General features: G+C 34.1%; 1 long non-coding RNA gene across 4 annotated transcripts in view; it reads left to right on the top strand.

Moving 5' to 3' along the window:
- Positions 1-19,804, top strand: part of LOC110260015 (uncharacterized) — a 645,415-nt gene that overhangs the window by 128,529 nt on the left and 497,082 nt on the right. Inside the window, exon 1 of one of the 4 annotated variants that reach the window (XR_014841969.1) lies at positions 8,642-8,712. The exons of the other annotated variants lie outside the window; for them this stretch is intronic. This is a non-coding gene — a long non-coding RNA (uncharacterized LOC110260015). Of the gene's footprint in view, positions 1-8,641; positions 8,713-19,804 lie in introns of those variants that run through there. 4 annotated transcript variants of the gene reach the window in all.

Genomic DNA, 19,804 nt, shown 5'->3' with positions numbered 1-19,804 from the left:
AAAAAAATACATAGACACATACATACATACATGCAATACAAGCACATAAATAAAATGCTTTGATGTGTACTTAGTTAACAGAAAGAATGTTTTGATAGTTAAGGAATAGAGATGTATGATCCTTCATTAGTTTAGGGTTTAGACTAACTTGTACTAATCATAAAAGTGAGAGAAACAGATATATTTAATTAATAAAAAATCATTACAATGGAAAATAAAAATACAATGAAATTATTTCACCAAATAAGGAGATTACAGTACATTTTTGGTAGAAAAGTTTACTAATCAAATAGCTTATGGAATCTCATTTTTTAATATTATTTATCATTAGTTTTAAACAAAAAATATGTTTTGTCAAATCAATTCTTAAAATGTTATGAAATATCACAAAATTCAAGAAGAGAACAAATACAGATATATACTCTCTCAAATGTGTTATACTTATTCAAATTAATCATAGATTAAAATTTAGTTTCAGAATTCAGTCAAGTGCAGTTATTTCTTAAAAATAACAGGATATTGTATACCTAGTCTTGGATCTAATACTATCATTTCTGGAGAAATAAATAATGAACAAATTCCAATGGGACTTCATATATATGAAGGAGTTTTTAAGGGGAATATAGCTATATTAATAATGTTAAGGTAATTACAGAGTCCTTTAAATAGGAATATTTTTTTTTCATTGCTTAGCAGAAATTCTATTGAATACACAGTATGTTGCATATCTGCCAAAATCAGGATTCATGTTCTTTCTTAATTTATACTGTGAAAAGACAAGACCAGAGATATGAAATAATTTTGTTTTTTGTTCATTTCTCACTCTTATGTGAATTATTGTCAAATATTTGCTGAGCCAGCATGCTTAGCTTTGCACTAAAATGCTGAAGACTTAAAAATTAACTAAAATATCTTCTTGGTCCTCAGTTACTTTTCAAAAAATAGAAGGCATAAGTGTAAAAATTATAAGGAAAAGGAAACATCTTCCTGATGAGGTCAGGGGCTTTATCTCATTATTTTTTATTTTCTTGGCATATAAGATGAGAAATTTATTCAGTATATATTAGTTGAATGAGCCAATATAAATGTCATCTGCAAGTAAACATTTGATTTCTCAGTTATTGAGAGGGCATATTTATACACAGTATTTAGAATTTTTCTGTAAAGAAGCATTGTCAGTTCTTGATTTATTTGTTTGTTTATATCATTTAAATTTTTGTATATTTGTTTAATACATTGGGTTATAATCTCTTTATGTGTTTCCCCCCCCCCCACATTCTCCAGCTTTAACCCTTGGTAGTTTTTTCAGATTAATCTCTGCCTCCATTTAACATACTAACATTATGTGATTTTTAAGCACTTTTTTCCTTGCTTCAGGCTCATCTTACATTTTTGTTTTTCCAGCCATTATATCAGCCATTTCTACAGTGAGTCCTATATTTCTTTTAATAACTCAATAATAAGACACACACATACATACACACAATTTCAGATAGGCAAAATTTTGTTCACATACATCTCAAAAAAATATTCACTAGTGAATAGAGAAATGCAAAGTAAAATTACAACTTAATATTACTACATACAAGTAAGAATAGCAAAAAAATGTGTGTGTGTGTGTGTGTGTGTGTGTGTGTGTATAGAGAGAGAGAGACAGACAGACAGACCATAGTTTGCTTATGGTGAGAAACAGTAAATCCAGATACATTTCTAGAAGTCAAACAAAACAGCCTGTATATTACATGATTCCACTTATATGAATGAAAAATTAAACAGCACCTTTGGAAAACAGTATTGCAGTGTCTCCTGAAGTTTAATATACATTTGCCACATTACTAATAAATCCCATTTTATTTACTTATGAAAAGTAAAAATAAATGTCCACACAAAAACTTTATTTCCCGTTTTATTGAGATATATTTGGCATATAACCAATAACATAAGGTACAAAATATGTCACTATTGCGAACTAATTGTCACCATGATATTAGGTAACACCTCCTTCTCATTGTGTAACAGTGTGTATAGTATGTATACTTACCTAGTTTCCCATTTTGTAGTAATCATTTAACTTTGGGCAGTAGAGATCTGTTCAATAAAAAGTTTGCGAATGTTAAGAAAAAATACATCTGCTTCTAGACAGTTATATATTAAAATTATATATAATTGTATAGAGATTATACATGTATACATGCAATTACATATATATTTGATTCTAATAATCTTAATAGTTTTTCTGTAGTATTTTTTTCTAAGTACAATAGTAGTAGTGGATATTATGACCTGAATTTAGTTTTTGAAAATAAAATATTATTTTATCTCCCAACTTTTATGGACCCAGTGCCTAATTTTTATATTATATTAAAAGGATTCATTTAAAATCTCCACAATTTCTTGTGAATGCAGACAGAGAAAATATAAGTAAGAGAGAAAGGAGGGATGGTAAGAAGGAGAAAGTGAAGGAGATAAAATGGAGTAGGTGAGGAAAGAAGGAAGAAGGAAAGACATAAAGGATGCTAGTTAATTAACAGAATTTTAAAATGTGAACATTCTTAAAATTATGAAAATAAAAACTGTTCATTTTTAATCATGTTCTCTAAGGTTAGGAGAATTTGCTCAACATTTTCCCAAAATAACCAAAAGAATATTTTAAAGCAGTACAGATTTTTTTTAAGAATGGTTTTATTTTAGGAAAGGGAAAAGACAAAGAACTGCTAATGTTGCCTTAGTGCTGTGATTCCTTGGCAATGTACCTGTGTTTTTATTTTAGGATTCTTGACAGGAAAATTTACTCACATGAATGTAATTCTCCAAAATTAATATAAAATGTCTGAAAATAGCACCTACCTTGTAAAAATGCATTATTTTAGATCATTGGGTATATGATCGAAACCGTCATTATACAAGTTGTAATCACATTTCTTTTGCAGTTGATGCGAATTATCCTTAAAGGTTGTTGGCAACACATTAATTTAGAATAGGGACAAAGTCAGATTTTTCAAACAGGGTTTCTCTTAGGCATTCCCACCAGTTTTCTATCATTTGTCTTCCATACTCTCATGTAAATAGATCAGTAGAGACTTCCAAATCCTGTTTTTTTGCATGAATGTAAGAATCCTTACCTGCAGTGGTCTGGAGACGACCATGGAATAAATCTATTTTTCAAGAGTTACATTGTTTGTCTTGAAAAAAACTTTCATTTTTTGAAATTTTTTTCAGATGCTAATCCAAAATGTTTCAGCCCTCTTTGCAAATGTTGGCCAGAGTGAATTTTATAAAAGAGTTATTTATCTTTTTAGATATATTGGGGTATAAAATTAGTACTGTGTTGAAGCACTATTACATTTTCCTCACTAATGATTTGAAAATTCACTGAAATTGATGTTATATCAAGTAGTAACCAGTGCTCAGTTGATAATAATACATTATTTAGTATAATCAAAGAATACTAGATTCTACTAAAATTAATCTTTTAAGCATTTGAGCATTAGCTTTCTAATTATCAAAATGTCATTGGGGATACATATCTTTCTAAAGTGTAGGTCAATTGTAACTTTTTTTTTTTTTGTCTTTTTAGCTATTTCTTGTGCTGCTCCCATGACATATGGAGATTCCCAGGATAGGGGTCGAATTGGAGCTGTAGCCACAGGCCTACGCCAGAGCCGCAGCAATGCGGGATCCGAGCCGCGTCTGCAGCCTACACCACAGCTCACGGCAAAGCCAGATCCTTAACCCACTGAGCAAGGGCAGGGACCGAACCCGCAACCTCATGGTTCCTAGTCGGATTCGCTAACCACTGCACCACAACGGGAACTCCCAATTGTAACTTTTTAAAAAAAGTTAATGCTCTTGTATACTGATTTGTATCCACTTTACTAGAAATGTGTTTCTAATCCAGTTTTTCAGATAGTCTTTGCTAGTCTATTTTTTATTTATGTAATAACGGAGATACAAAGTCAAAACTACCGCCCTCAGTGTTTGTATAATATACAATATAGGCGATTAATATTGGAAGTAACTAATTGCTTGTTAAAATGTTGTTACTTTTCCTTATCTATAATTGATTTTTTAAAAAAATTTATTGGAGTATAGTTGATTTGGGAAGTTGTGTTAGTTTCAGGTATACAGCAGAGTGAATACATTATATATATGTACACATACATATGTATGTATATCCATTCCTTTTCAGATTTTTTTTTCCATATAGTATTTACACAATATTGAGTAGATTTCCCTGTGCTATATACTCATTGATTTTATTCAGTAGTCTGGGTCGTAGCCTAAGAATTTACATATTAAATGAACAACTGGGCATGATTTTATGCATTGAAAGAGAATCCTTTAGCTGTTTGTAAGAGGTGATGTTTAATGAAAATGAGTGAAGAACTCTTTCATATACTATGTCCACATAATCTAGAACTCTAGAACTCAGTAACATACAGTAAAGATTTATTAGGGTCATACATTCTGTGGCTCAGGTATTTGGCTAGTTCATAGCAGAGACAAAACATCTCTGATCCACAGTATCTGGAATTTCAGCTAGTATAACCAAAATACTGGAGCTGGGAGAGCTAAGGAATTGGGGCTTATAGGCTCTCCAAGTAACTTATCTCTCTAGTATGCAGAAGCCAAATGTTTTGTGTAATATAATTTCTCATTTTCACATAGATCTCACCTCTTAATGGAGATTCCCAACTCCTATATTTAAGGAAGGCATATAGGATGGAGTATTATTGGTGTGCCCATCTTTGGAAAATGTAATATGCCACAGGGGCTAATATTATTTTCTGCTTATATGAGTAAGATACCACAATAGCTTGAAGGTACTGATTATATTAAACAATTCTCTAAGGATGTTATTAACAATATCTTTTTACAAGTTGGGAAAGCTATCACTTAGAAATATTAGATTTTTCCAGTAATCAATTTATTGAGCTTGAAGATTATTTGGAAAGCCTCTATGTTCCATGTGTTTCCCATGGAACAGGATAAGGCAGAGACCTAGTCTATAAAGAAATTAAAATGTAGTGCAAAAGATGAACCCCAGAAGATTATTATTATAAAATTCAGTACATCCACCATTTAAAGAAACAGACAAGGAATTTAGGATCAACCAGCTAAATTTAAAAGGTGGTATAGGCATTCCCGTCCTAGCACAGTGGAAATGAATCCAACTAGGAACCATGAGGTTGCGGGTTAGATACCTGGCCTCACTCAGTGGGTTAAGAATGTGGTATTGCTGTGAGCTGTAGTGTAGGTTGCACACATGGCTCAGATTTGGATCTGGCATTGCTATGACTGTGGCTTAGGCTGGTAGCTGTAGCTCCGATTAGACCCCTAGCCTGGAACCTCCATATGCTGCAAGTGCGGCCCTAAAAAGCAAAAACAAAACAAAACAACAACAACAACAACAACAAAACGAATAGAAATCTCCAATTAGAGTAAGGGAAAGAGGAATATAAGAAAGGAAGGAAAAATGTTAAATAATTCTAAACTGACTAGACTAATCCAAAAAAGACAATGTGGAAGGAAGTATAAATTGTGTAGAGTTTCAGTAGTCCTAGAGAGTAATACATGAGGCAAGAATGGAAAGAGAAAAAGAAAAGAGCATGCAGATCATCACTGTTAATGTGAAGTAGATGGATCCTGTAGGTGGGTGAGGGAATTGGAGGATTTTGGTTAGGAGTATGATATCATATTTGCAGTTCAGACATAGCCCTGTAGTTTTTATGTGGACAGTTAATTTAAAGGAGAAGAGGCAGGGGATTAGTGATAAGGCTGGAGAAACATGTGAGATTAGAGTATGCATTTGGAGTATACATATGTATGTACATGTGAATGAGTGTATGTGTTTGTATAAGATAAGAGTATAAATGATAGTTACATATATATGATATAGGGAAATAAAATTTGCCACTCCAAAATATCTTAGCATGGAGATTATTTTTAGCTGAAAACAGTCAAGGCACAGAAGACTCAGGAAGAAACTTTGACATTCCACCTAATTGCCTAAAGAATATGGATAGAGGATCTGTTCCAGGAATGAAGCTTTCATTCTGCATAACTATTATATGAATTAGGTGGTAGACAGAGAGGGGCCAAGCAAAGTTCATTTGTTAAAATTCCTCTCTGTGTCTCATTGACTCTGGCAAGTCCACAAATATTTGCTTACCAAACATTAGCTTTTCCATCCTCATGTGAATTCATTCCTCTGCTTTGAGGTCCCAAACCAATATCCCCAACATACTGTTTTCTTTTTGGCTGAAGATACTATTTAAGGTAAAACTTTTAGCCATTTTGGTGATGTATTCAGTTCTTTTGCATCTTTCACATGTATGCATGTTACTAAATTTTGATTTTCTCCTATTAGTCTGTCTCATGTCAATTTAATTCTTAGATCAGTCAGAAGAATGTAGAAAGATAAAGAAAATGTCTTCCTCCCCAACAATCACATCTTTATACATTTATCTATTAATATACATTTAGGTTGCTTCCATATCTTGGCTCTTTTAAATGCTGCTGTGAACATTGTGGTAAATATATCTTTTTGAATTATTGTTTTTGTTTTCTTTGAATAAATGTCCAGGAGAGGAATTATTGGATCATACAGTAATATTATTTTTAATTTTTTGAGGAATTTCAATACTGATTTCCATAGTGGCTGCACCAATTTCCAGTAATATAGTAGGGTTCTCTTTTCTTGCCATCACTTGTTATTTATTGTCTTTTTGACAATAGCTGTTCTGACAGATGTTAAGTGGTATTTCATTGTAGTTTTAATTTGCATTTCCCTAATGATTAGTGATGTTGAGCATCTTTTCATGTGCCAGTTGGCTATCTGTATCTTTGGGAAAATGCCTATTCATGTCCTTTACCCAGGTTTTAATCAGGTTGCTTTTTGATATTAGGTTGTATGAGTACTTTATATATTTGGGATACCAACTCATCAGACATATCATTTGCAAATATCTTCTCACATTGAGTAAGTTGGCTTTTTGTTTTGTTCACAGTTTCCTTTGTTGTGAAAAAGCTTTTACATTTGGTTAGGCCCCATCTATGTATTTTTGCTTTTTTTTCCCCCTACATGACTAGATAGATTCAAAAACATATTCCTAGGACCCAAGACAGACAATTCAAAACAGTGGTGTCATTTAACTTGTTCTTCTGATAATTATGTAGAAGTTTAGCTTTAGTTCAATTTTGTAGGCAAGGATATTTTAATGGAAATGTTGCATAATTTCCTATTGCATCATATTATGAGGCAAATGATGCTTTAGAAGGGAAGTAATCTGATAATTACTTGTTCATCTATTTGTCATGTTTTATTACTCATAATGTGAAAATTACCACAACTCCCCAATAGTCCATTAGGATTCTGATTCATACTGCATGTAATTGATAAAATTTAGGAGAAATGATATTTATGCCATTTTTGAATTTTCCCTTCAAAATTTCTATTTTATCACATGTTTTCACTAGGAAAGAATATCAAACATAATCAAACAAGATATCCTCTGTGAAAATGGATTTTTCCCTTTACCTTATGATGTATTTCTAATAAAAGATGACCTAAAACAGCCAATGGAAGTGATCCTAATTTGTGTGTAATACATTGTGATTTTAAGAAACGTTCTCCTGTTATTTTAATTAGGATGTGCATTTCATTTAGTTTTTAGTTCCTGTAAGTACAATTAGGTCTTGTAAAGATATTCAGGATCTTTTATTTGCCATATAATGCTTTTAATATTAAAGAAATTATCTGTTTATTTGAAGATTTGATGTAATATCCTATGAAATTTTAGGGTGTGGAATTTCCTTAAAAAGCATTTATTTTACAACCACATCATGTTTTGTTTTCTCAGAGTTATTCATCTACTTATTTTTTCTTGTCTTCAGCTATTGAGATTGGTTCATGTTAGGTCTGGGGGTGCTGTATATCTAAGAAGAACACAACTGTCATTCATTTCACACATTTAAAGAAAGGCAAGGAATAAATTCATAGAAAGACAGAGTGGAATGAGTACATTTCTCTAAATCAATTGGAAGGAAGCATTCCTGCTGTGGTGCATTGGGTTAATGATCTGGCTTGCCTGTGTGGTGGTGTTGATTTGACCCCCAGTACACTGGCTTAAGGATCTGGCATTGCCACAGCTATGGCTTGGCCAAAGATGTGACTTGGATCTGACATGAGAAAATAACCACTCCCCCCAATGTTTTGAGCAGGAATAATCAGGCCTATGAGTGAATCAACAGAGATCATAAGGAACAGAGAAATATGTATGGCATTGTTATTTCCACAAGAAATAGTATAAAGTTCCACATTCTTCTGCCCCCACTGCTGCCCCGGGCCCTCTGTGTATGACATTTTCTGAATATTGGTTCCTATATTGAAAAGCAAGTTCAGAATTCCTTTCACATGATTCTGAAAACATTGTGCTGCTCTGTCAGGCAGATAAATTATGGATATTTTCTTGATTATTCTATCTGACCAGGTGTTTGTTTCTATTTTAGTTGGTCTTAAAGGGGTGTTGGGAATCTGGCCATCTTTCACAGAGCTAGAGGGGTATCATCTTTTATGGTTGTAACCCTTGGCTGGGACAACAGGAAGCCCTCAAGTAGACTCAGAAAGTATTGAGTTCACAGAAGAGAGAGTCAGCATGGACAAAGAAAGCAGGTCTCCAAAATGTTTACATGGATTGGCTTCAAGGAGAGGTAAGGAATGAGCAAGGGTTGGAATGCATTCTACTTTGAAAGTAGAATGAATTTAAAAGGTAAATACTACTTTATTTAATTTCCCAGTTTTCTGAAAAAGTTTTAAATTTTTTCCATTTGTTTTTGGATATCTACTTCTATGTGAAGTCAAAAATCATTAAAAAAAAAAAAAAATCCCTGAAGGCTGACTTAATATTTTTAGCTGTTAGGACCTGATCCCAGTAATAAATTTGTTGCCTATAAAGGTGGAACAATATGAATAATCACTATTAATGTCCTGTATTTTTCCATAAAGTTGTAAGAAAGTCATCAATTTAGAAAGAATGGAGACAGATTGGAGATACATTGTTAAGATTTGCAGAAATTACTAGGGATATTGGGAAAGAAAGCAAACCAAGAACAGTTTAAAGAATTGTCAGAGCTAAAAGATCAGCTAAATTTGGAGACATTTAATTAGTAGTGGTTTTGTTTGCTTATTTGCTTGTTTTTGTTATTTTTTTATATTAGTTCAGTGAGTTGATACATGTAAAGAGAAAAAAAAAAGATAGCAGTTTGAAGAAGCAGATGTGGTAAGTTAGAAAGAACTGGGGGAAAAGGAAATTTTTTGGTATCCTCCAAAAGAAAGGGTCTTAGGAAAGCTTTTTCCTGCTGTCTGCTGACATTGCCTCATCATTATCATTGCTGTTATCACTGTTGTCTTGATTTGTTATAATCATTGATGAATAGGAATTGCATTAAATACATCCTAATATTTCATAATTGCACGGCATTTTTAACTGGTTGAAAAACATGGTTGAACATCTCTTTCATCTGTGTGCTTCTTTAAGTCTGAGTTATTTGGGTAAGGTCAATGTTACAGATCCCCAGAGCCAGGACTAAAACTTCATAGCTTTGTTTCTGGGTGGATATCAGAATTGCTAATCAGGTGATCTTGTGCAAGCATTTGGAAAATAGAAGTGAGACAGTGGGTATCTACCTATCCTTTTAGCTTTTTTTCTTCTGTCATGCAAATATGAAGAATTAAGTGTTCTCAAAGCAATGTTCAAGCATCCATTCTTCAGTATTCTGGATGTTGGAAGGCAGGTGTAAGTTGAGGCACTAGTCAAATTTCTTTTCCAGTATCTGGTCACCAGCTTTGTGAGTGTGAAACAACAAAAGCTATGTCATTTATTCTAACTTGCTGCATATATATATATTTATATGATAAGAAATTACATAAATTCTCTCAGCCTCAGTTGCTTCACTTATATAATGGGAACATTTCCCTTTAAGTCTTTGAATATTTACTTTTTACCCAGCTTGTGTTTTACATTCCTTCCAGTAATGAAACTTTTGTTTCTGTTGTTTGTGAATTCCATTGTGGTATAGTGTTCTCTAAATACTTTTGCTAATCTTAACATAAAAAGACTACATAATTTTTTGTAAATCATATTTTCAGTTTTCTCAACTGAATGATGCAAATGTTTACAAATATTTTCACTTTGCTTTCTATAACTGTGCTAAATATTCACCTGTAGCATCCTAATTAGAAGATGTTATTTCTGGGAACTAATACTACCAGTCTAAAAATAACCACTGCTATTCTCTTTTCTTGCTTACTCAATTTACAAATCATTCAAAGGTGTTTGCTCATGTAAAATTATATTCTGTGAAACTTGTGCTTCTCATAAACAGTTGGAGACAAGGAAGATGTCATCCCTATGACAAGGTGGTTTCAGTTATTATTTGGTTGAAAATTCAGTTATTATTTGGTTGAAATTTTCAACCAAATAATTCAGGGCTACCTTTCTATGAGAGTCTAATTCAGGGCTACCTCATAGAAAGGAAATCTCTTTGAACGATCTTAATTTTCCTGGTCTGTGTTGAACATCCCTTAAGTTTAGAGTGATAGATTGCTGATTGCTCAGAGAGCTGCTAAGGAAACAGGTTCTTCCCAGTGATATGTTAATATTGTCCTTTATCTTAATCTAGGGCCTCTTTTATTAACAAGGATATCTGGGGGAAATTATAGGAAAGTCCAGGTGCCTGGATATAACTTCCTTGTCATTCCTTTGTACCCTTTGTGAAGATGTTATATTGACTCTCACCGTCTTTTCACATGTAGGCTAATTTAGCATGCTTCTGTCATGAAGAGTTGTCAGTTATATGATAACAAAGAATAAACTATCTGACAGACTCAGATTTGCATATCCTAGTATCAAAGAATACCCAGTTCAAAATTACAGATATATCTTTACAAAATGCTTCATAAAGCTGTAAATTATAATGTAAACTGTAATTCAAAGTAACATAAATAATACTATTTTAATAGCAAATAAAATTAACTATTATTTCAGAAAAGGTCAATTATTTCAGTATGATTCTTTACTTTACCTAATTAACTTGAACATATAATCTTTCAAAAATAAACTTGATTCTGGTCTTACTCGTACCCAAACTGTGCCTGTGCTATCAGAATTTGCCATTTACTCATTGTAACCTGTGCTTAATAAAAATAAATGTCCTTATTTAAGTGAGGCAGCAAGTTATGATAGAAATAGCATTGAGTTTACAGCTTTTAATCCTACCTCTTCCTTTAGCAGACTCAATATGACATTGAGTCAGTTATTTTAATATTCCTGCATTCATTTTCCACTTCTGTCAATTGGGGACAGTTTTATCTTTGAAATGTTATTTTAAGGATTAAAATCAGTAGCAATATACAAAATATATTAACACAAGCACAAATGCTTGCTACATAGCAGGTAAATAACCTCCTAAAATTTCACTACCATTATTTGAATGCCAATTTACATAAGATTAATCTAACATTATGTTTTCTATTTATACTTTCTTTTTTCCAAGAGATATTTCCACTGTCATAGCTACTGTTTCATTTGTGGTAATATTATTTCACAGTTCTATCAAACTGATCATTGAAGCTGCACTGAAAGCTAATAATATCTCTTAAATATTCACCTTTTTTTTTCCTCCTTAGAAGAGGATATATGCAAACTATGAAACAACGTTAAGAAATCATGGTGTTCCCATTGTGGCTCAGCGGTTAGCGAACCCAACTAGCATCCATGAGGACGCGGGTTCGATCCCTGGCCTCACTCAGTGGGTTAAGGATCCGGTGTTGCAGTGAGCTGCGGTGTAGATCACAGATGAGGCTCAGATGCCACATTGCTGTGGTTGTGGCAAATGCTGGTGGCTATAGCTCCGATTGGACCCTTAGCCTGGGAACCTCCATATGCCATGGTTGCGGCCCTAAAAAAGACAGAGATACATTGGTTAAAACTTGATTATGAGGAACTAAATGAGAATTGACTATAATTACATAAAATGTAAAAAAAAAAAAAAAAAACAAAGAAAAAAAAAACCTGAAGTTCCCGTCATGGCTCAATGGTTAACGAATCCAGCTAGTGCACTGTGTCTCCTAATTCTCCAAATACTATTGCTCCTTGGAGACTTTACTCAAGTTCTCACACAGGACAAAACTCTCCAACTCCCTATTTAAAAATCTTTTGTTGGAGTTCCCGTCGTGGCGCAGTGGTTAACGAATCCGACTAGGAACCATGAGGTTGCGGGTTTGGTCCCTGCCCTTGCTCAGTGGGTTAACGATTTGGTGTTGCCGTGAGCTGTGGTGTAGGTTGCAGACGCAGCTCGGATCCCGCATTGCTGTGGCTTTGGCGTAGGCCAGTGGCTACAGCTCCAATTAGACTCCTAGCCTGGGAGCCTCCATATGCTGTGGGAATGCCCCAAGAAATGGCAAAAAGACAAAAAACAAAAACAAACAAACAAACAAAAAAATGCTGAACGACATAAAAATATAGTGGAAATGTGAAATAGTTTTTGAGGTATTATTTTTCACTTTCTCTAATCTGATTCCCAGTATACAGTTCATTAGCAAGTCCTTCTGGCCAGAAAATGTAGGTTATATCTTCTAGTTTCCTAGAATAGTTAGACTTACTTTGTTTGCAAAATCTTCCCAAGTATAAAGCCAATTATATATATGTATATATATATATATTTTTTTAAATACGTATAAATTCATTTATTTATTGCCGCACCCCTGACATATGGAAGCTCCCTGGCTAGGGATTGAATTGGAACTGCAGCTGGCAGCCTATACCACAGCCACAGAAATGCCAGATCCAAGCTGCGTCTGTGGCCTATACCACAACTTGTAGCAATGCCAGATCCTTAACTTACTGAGTGAGGCCAGGGATCAGACTGACATCCTCATGGACACTAGCAGGTTCTTAACCCACTGAGCCACAACAGAAATTCCTAAAGCCAATTTTTTAACAATGTATACATTTTTATTAAGCCATTAATACAAGGATATGGTGAAGTAGAACTTTCTGCAAAATGTGAGATCAACCAGTAATCAGGAAATACTTCTATTAATATGTAAGGAAGTACAGGGCAAGTTAAAACTGTATTTTACTCAGAGGTAATATACTGCTGAATGGTGACCAGGTGAAAAACGCAATAAATGTGAAAAGTATTTGCAATAGTGTCTAAACTTATTTTTTCAAACTGTTGCTTACAATATAACTCCCTTTAGCTGGCCATGCAAAAACTCATTATTCAAATTTGTATCTCAAACACCTAAAGCTTGAAGACTGTTCTATAACATGAAATATAGTTTGAAAGGCAGGAAATGTTTAAGGCACAATGCAGAGTGTTCAGATATTACAGTGTAAGATAACAATTCAAGTTGAAAAGGCAGGGAAAAAAGCAGATAAATGTGGGTCACTTTTTTGTTTAGTTTGTTTTTCAGAATACCATAGTTAATTTATAGTTGAATATATCTTTTGGGAATTGGTTATTAGAAAAATATTTTAATTGGTTACAAGAAGAAAAAAGGAATTTCTAAAAAGATTGATCTGTCTACAACCTGGTTTTGAGCTTAAGAGTCCCTGGAGATCAGTGGCTAAATGTATGATTTCATATGAACAAAAAATTAAGCAAAAAATACTGGAAGCCAGTGGGGGGAAAACCGGAAAAAAAAAAAAAAAGACAAGAATAGACAATTTTTAAAGCATTATGTGTGTGGGTTTGTGTGTATGTAATCAACCCTTAAGTGTTTGAAAAAATATTCAAGTTCAATCACAATAATTGAATTATTTCTATTTATTTATTTATTTATTTATTATGTCTTTTGCTTTTTGAGGGCCGCACCACGGCAGATGGAGGTTCCCAGGCTAGGGGTCAAATCACAGCTGCAGCTGCCAGCCTAAACCACAGCAACACAGGATCCAAGTTGTGTTTGTGACCTATGCCACAGCTCACGGCAATGCTGGATCCTTAACCCACTGAGCAAGGCCAGGGATCGAACCACCAACCTCATGGTTCCTAGTCCAATTCGTTTTGGCTGTGCCACAACGGGAACTCCCAGAATTATTTTTAAAGATAATAGACAGGAGTTCCCGTCGTGGCGCAGTGGTTAACGAATCCAACTAGGAGCCATGAGGTTGCGGGATCGATCCCTGCCCTTGCTCAGTGGGTTAACGATCCGGCGTTGCCTTGAGCTGTGGTGTAGGTTGCAGACGCGGCTCGGATCCCGCGTTGCTGTGGCTCTGGCGTAGACTGGTGGCTACAGCTCCGATTCGACCCCTAGCCTGGGAAACTCCATATGCCACGGGAGCGGCCCAAGAAATAGCAAAAAGACCAAAAAAAAAAATAAAAAATAAAAAAATAAATAAAAATAATAGACAAAAAAATACTGAGAAACCATTTTCTTCCATCAGATTGCTGAAACCAGCAGTTATTTGAAAAACTTAATAATTCACGTTTTCTCCAGCGTTTAGTATTTTTAGAATTCATTTTTTGTTATTTGATAAGGTAGAATGGTATTTTATTTTGCTTATTAAAATTTCTTGATTATGTTTTAGACTAAATCTGTTTATTAGCCTATGTATTTCCTCTCTAATGAAAAGACTATGTCTTCTGTCCATTTTTATCTTTCCTTAAAACTTTGTAATTTATACATGTTAAAAAGACCCTCTCCCACTTTGTTTTCTTTTTTATTTTTATTTTTTTCTTTTTTGACCACCCCACGGCATATGGAGTTCCTGGGCCAGGGATCAAATCTGAGCCACAGTTGCGACCTATGCCACAGCTACAGCATAGCTGTACTGCTGTGTATTGCTGGCCTGGTTGTACCAGCTGGGATTGAACCTACATCCTGGCTCCTCAGAGAGGGCCTTGATCCTGTTGCACCACAGCAGGCACTCCTCTCCCTCTTTCTAACTTATTTTTTCCCCTCTATATTAAGTATTTTGCTCAAACATCATTCTTAACTAAATCAGCTTTATCAATCTTTCTAGGTTCTTTTTGTAAACACTTTAAGAAATGTTTTCAAAACCTTCATTCAAAAACATCATGTATTTTCCTGTGTTTTAATATTTTCTTTTTTTCCAGGCTTTATTGAGAAATAATTAACATATGACATTGTGTAAGTATTAGACATATAATATGTTGATTTGATCGACGTATGCAAAATGATTACCACCTAGTGTTAGTTAACACCTCCATCACATTATCACCATTTCTTTCTTTCTTTTTTTTTTTTTTTTTTTTTAATTTTATGGCTTCACCCACAGCATCTTAAATTTCCTGTGCCAGGGATAGAATCTGAGCTGCAGCTGCAACTGACAACCTGCTTGAGCCTTTAACCCACTGCCCCTGGCCAGGGATCGAACCTGTACCTCTGCAGTGACCCATGCTACTGTAGTCAGTTTCTTAACTCAGTGCACTGTAGTGGGAACCCCACGATTTCTTTTCTGTGGTAAGAACATTTCAGATCTATTCTCTTAGCAACTTTCAAATATGTGATATAGTATTAACATTAGTCACCATGCTGCACACAAGATCCCCGGAACTTATTCATCTTTTAACTGGAAATTTTTTACTTTTTGACCAATAACTCTCCAATTCTTCTATGAACCAACCGCTTGTAACCACTCTTCTCTATTTATGAGTTTTATTTTTTTAAGATTCTACATGTAAGTGATATCATACAGTATTTATCTTAGTCTTTCTGACTTATTTCACTTAGCAATAATGTGTTTAAGGACCTTCCATGTTATCACAAATCAAATGACAGGTTTTCCTCCTTTTTATGTGTGAATAATATTCCATTTATAATGGAATAAATATTAATCACTTCATATTTATGTGTGCATTGTGTGTGCACTGGTGCACATGTATGCATGTCACATCATCTACACATCTTCATTCATTCATCCATTGACTTAGTTTACTTCCTTAACTTGACTATTGTGAATAAAGCTGCAGTGAACATTTTAGTGCAGATATTCTGTGAGATTGTTTTCATTTCCTTTAGATACATATCCAGAAGTTGGATTGCTAGTACATACAGTAGTTCCGGTCTTTATAAATCCATCTTATTTCTATGGTGCTGTAATGGTGTGCTGAAAATTCTCTGGAAAACTGTACTTACTCAAAGCCTTTCTCACCCATGGGTGATTGTCTAGGACAGTTTTTTCAGAATCTCCAAGATTGCAGACAAAAGAAATTCAACCTGTTCATGAGCCACTGCAGGGTCCACAGCCAGAACTGAGGTCTGTTTGCTTTGATATACAAGTAGACAAGACTCCTTCCCAGTCCTGTGTTGTGTGGTGCTAGATCCCACAGCTCCATCAGAGCCACTTTTGTTCATGACAGATGCCAAATTTTTGTTGTTGAAGAAAGATACAACAACAAAAGTGAGAAATAGCTTGTGCTGCTATGATTCTGATGTCACTTCCAGTATTTTCCTTTTGACATTTTAAGATTGGTGGCTGGATAAAATGCAGGGCCCCTAGGTATATTTGATTTCAGATAGACAGTATGTCTTTTTATATAATTATGTTCTAGATATTTTTTGGGACATAAATACACTAAAGTCCTTATCAGAAATTCAAACCTAACTGGGTATTTTCTATATTTGTTTACTACATTTGTCAACCCTACATTTAAGTTTTGTGAATGTGTGTTTGTGTGTGATGTAAGGTAGAGTTCTACTTTCATTTTTTCCCCTTTCTGTATTGTTTTCATGCTTTATTTTTCATAATTTCTTTATCCCCCTGCCAGACTAAATTTAAAGTATACATTACATGCTTATCATTTTAATTCAGAGTACAGAGATAGGTTGTCTAGGCTGGAAAGGAGGTGTTACCAATCTGAACTGTTGCCTTCATATTGTCACAGTAGTTTTTCTAAAGTATGTTCTTTGACACCAAAGAACACCTGTAAGCCCATGTTTTAGTTTGAAATCTGTTAGCTGAAATTCAGGAAATATACCCTCATGTTACCATGACGTTCATATCTTTTTACCTTTATATAAATAGAAATTTTATAAACATTTACCTCTTAATTGAGGTTAGAAGAAGTACTTTAATCTGGTGCTTGAAGCCATAAAAGCATGATTCTCCATGGTACTTTTACATAATACATTTGTCTTATAAAGTCTGCAGATCAGACACACTCCACTGCTAACTGGTAATTAGATTTCTAAATACTTTCATTCCATCTCTTGCTGAGCGTTATCAGTCCAACTTAACAATGCAGATTATTTGCAGTGCTTGTATACCTAACTCATTATGTAAAAGCTTCTTTGTTACTGAGGCAACTAAAAACTTAGATGTCTATAAAAAATATCTCTTACGGTTTCAAACAAAATACAACCCAAGTGTACACTCCTTCATTCATTCTACTGCCAAAATCACCCCCTTAGAAGTTTTTCCCTCTCTGATTTATCAACTGATAGGTGCTCAAAGGGCACGCTAGAATGATTGCTTCTCAACACCTAAATCTAAGTCTTACATACTCAAAATTAATGTATTTTAGTCATCCGTCATCATGATTTTTAGTATTTACTACAAATACAACATTGTGTTAGACACTATATAGGATATGCAGTTGTCTTTACACAATGCCAAATATCTAAGTTACTAATGGGAAATACAAGGTTTCAGTAGGCAGACCATTATTGAGAGAAGTAATCTTTGCAATGTGAAAACACTGGAGGATGAGATGATTTTTTTATTGGACATGTCTGTGAAGGTGTGCTCACGGGAGAAATTTGGTTTGAGGAGAGCCTTGAATGATTAACTGATGCGTAAGATGTGAAATAAAATATGTTTATAATTTTTGTGAAACAGAATTTTATATTTCTCCCTTTAGCAATTCAATAAAAAGAGCTTTCCTAGACTGGTTATCCAAATGAGATACAGAAATCTTCACCCCCTGACCTTCATATTATGTGATTAATTTTACTTCTGTATTGGAAATATTTTATAGAGAATTTTGGTATTATATAAGCTTTGATGAAACTGGTATTAAAATATGTAAGAAAATTAAATAAATTAAAGTAAATAAATAGCAAATGGTTAACTAACTTATTGATTTGTTTCATAATTATTGAAATGTAATGATATCAAAAGGACACATCTCTAGAGAAGAAATTTATCTGGGAGCCCAATAAAAAGGGGCTGGGCTGGGTGCCCAAGTATAGTAGTCCATTTCATGGCCAGCTTTCCTCTTCGAAATAAATTTATTTCCTTTTTTTTCTTCAAAACTAGGAAACATTTTCTAATCATCTTATTCCACTAGCCAAATAATGTCAAGGCTAAAAAGTGGCTTATTTGCCACAACACAGTAAAAAGAACCTTAATAATGCAGAAACAAATCTCTAGTCAAAAAAATTAAAACATAGAGAACAAAAAAGAACCATTAACAAGACTACAAATTTTATCTAACTTTCACAAAAGAGTTATTGGCTCTACATCTCCCTCTGCAAATACCACCTTTAGCAAAACATCATCTACAATGAACTGCCATGTAAGTGAATTTTGATGATAAGCCAATCATATGTTGACTTTGTTAGGTGACTTTCTGGAGGAACGTTATGCCTTCTTAATGAGGCCTGCTATGTGCTTTCTGTCCATTCCTTTTTTATGCTAGGCTTGGAGGTGTTAAAAACCTGTTATATTTTACAAGGCTAGAATTTTAATCCAAGACTGTATCACCAATCCTATGCCCAAGAGGTGAGAACCAGTAAGGAGGAAGAGGGAACAAAGTCTACCTTTTGTGGAACTTCCTTTGGAAGTTAAAGGAATCCTAAATTGAGATGGAAGAATTTAAGTTGAGGACAATATCATGACAGAATAAAAAGGAGTGAAATTAAATGCTGTTGCAGATAAGATGTTCACATGAGGATGAGCAGAAAGTATTAGGAAATTCCACCTGTCATTCCTTATTTTTTCTGTAAAATAGAGACAATAATGTCTCAGCATGAGGGTAGTGGAATTGGAGACAGGACAAGACCTGCCTACAGTGATGGTTGTAGAAACTAAGAGGGAGAAGTTGGCTGGATAGTAAAAGGTTTCTGGGTGGCCTTAGGGTCCAGTTAGGTTAAAAAACATGATTTGTGTAACCATATGTTGTAGGCCTGAGTGATTTTTCTCAGCCAAAGTGTCAGTATGAGCAAGAAAGTATGGGCAACGAAGAGAATGTGTTTTGGAATCCTGCTGTTCTGGGTCAGATTTTTGCTCTTACTTTCTAGCTATGTGACTTTGGCAAGATACTTACCATGTTTAAACTCTAGATTCCCTGAGTGCAGAAGTGGAATGAGAGTGTCTATATCACAGGGTTATGTGGAGATGAAATAAAAGAATGCATATAAAGAATTTAGCAAAGTATTTCACTCAGAGTAAATACTGAGTAACAATAGCCATTTTAATAGGGGAATTAGTGGTCACTAATAATTTGTTTGAATTCATGAGTATTCAAGGGGTGTAGGAAAAGGACAATACAAAATGAGATGTAAAATACAAGATGAAAATTGATTGGAATAATCAATTTGAGATCTAGATCCTAGAGACAGAGTAAGAATTATAGGAGATTTTCAAGTAACAAGGCCATAGGGGGCACAGGAAGTCTGATGTTGCTAACTGAATAAAGTGTGGGGCTGCCAGTGGACTGACGTCCGTGATAGTATTAAGAAGAAATGCATAATTCACTTTGTTCTTGATTCTATAATGTTTATTAATGTATTGTTATCATTCATTATGAATTCATTTTGTGCCTCTACACTTGA

The sequence above is a fragment of the Sus scrofa genome, chromosome 3 (assembly GCF_054392235.1).
Source record: "Sus scrofa isolate SSC_HxYL_T2T_F1_AM1 chromosome 3, Sscrofa_HxYL_maternal_Yorkshire_Landrace_v2.0, whole genome shotgun sequence".
Classification (NCBI taxonomy): Eukaryota; Metazoa; Chordata; class Mammalia; order Artiodactyla; family Suidae; genus Sus; species Sus scrofa.
The sequence above is the reverse complement of the archived record's forward strand: the minus strand, read 5'-3'. Positions and strand labels throughout refer to the sequence as shown.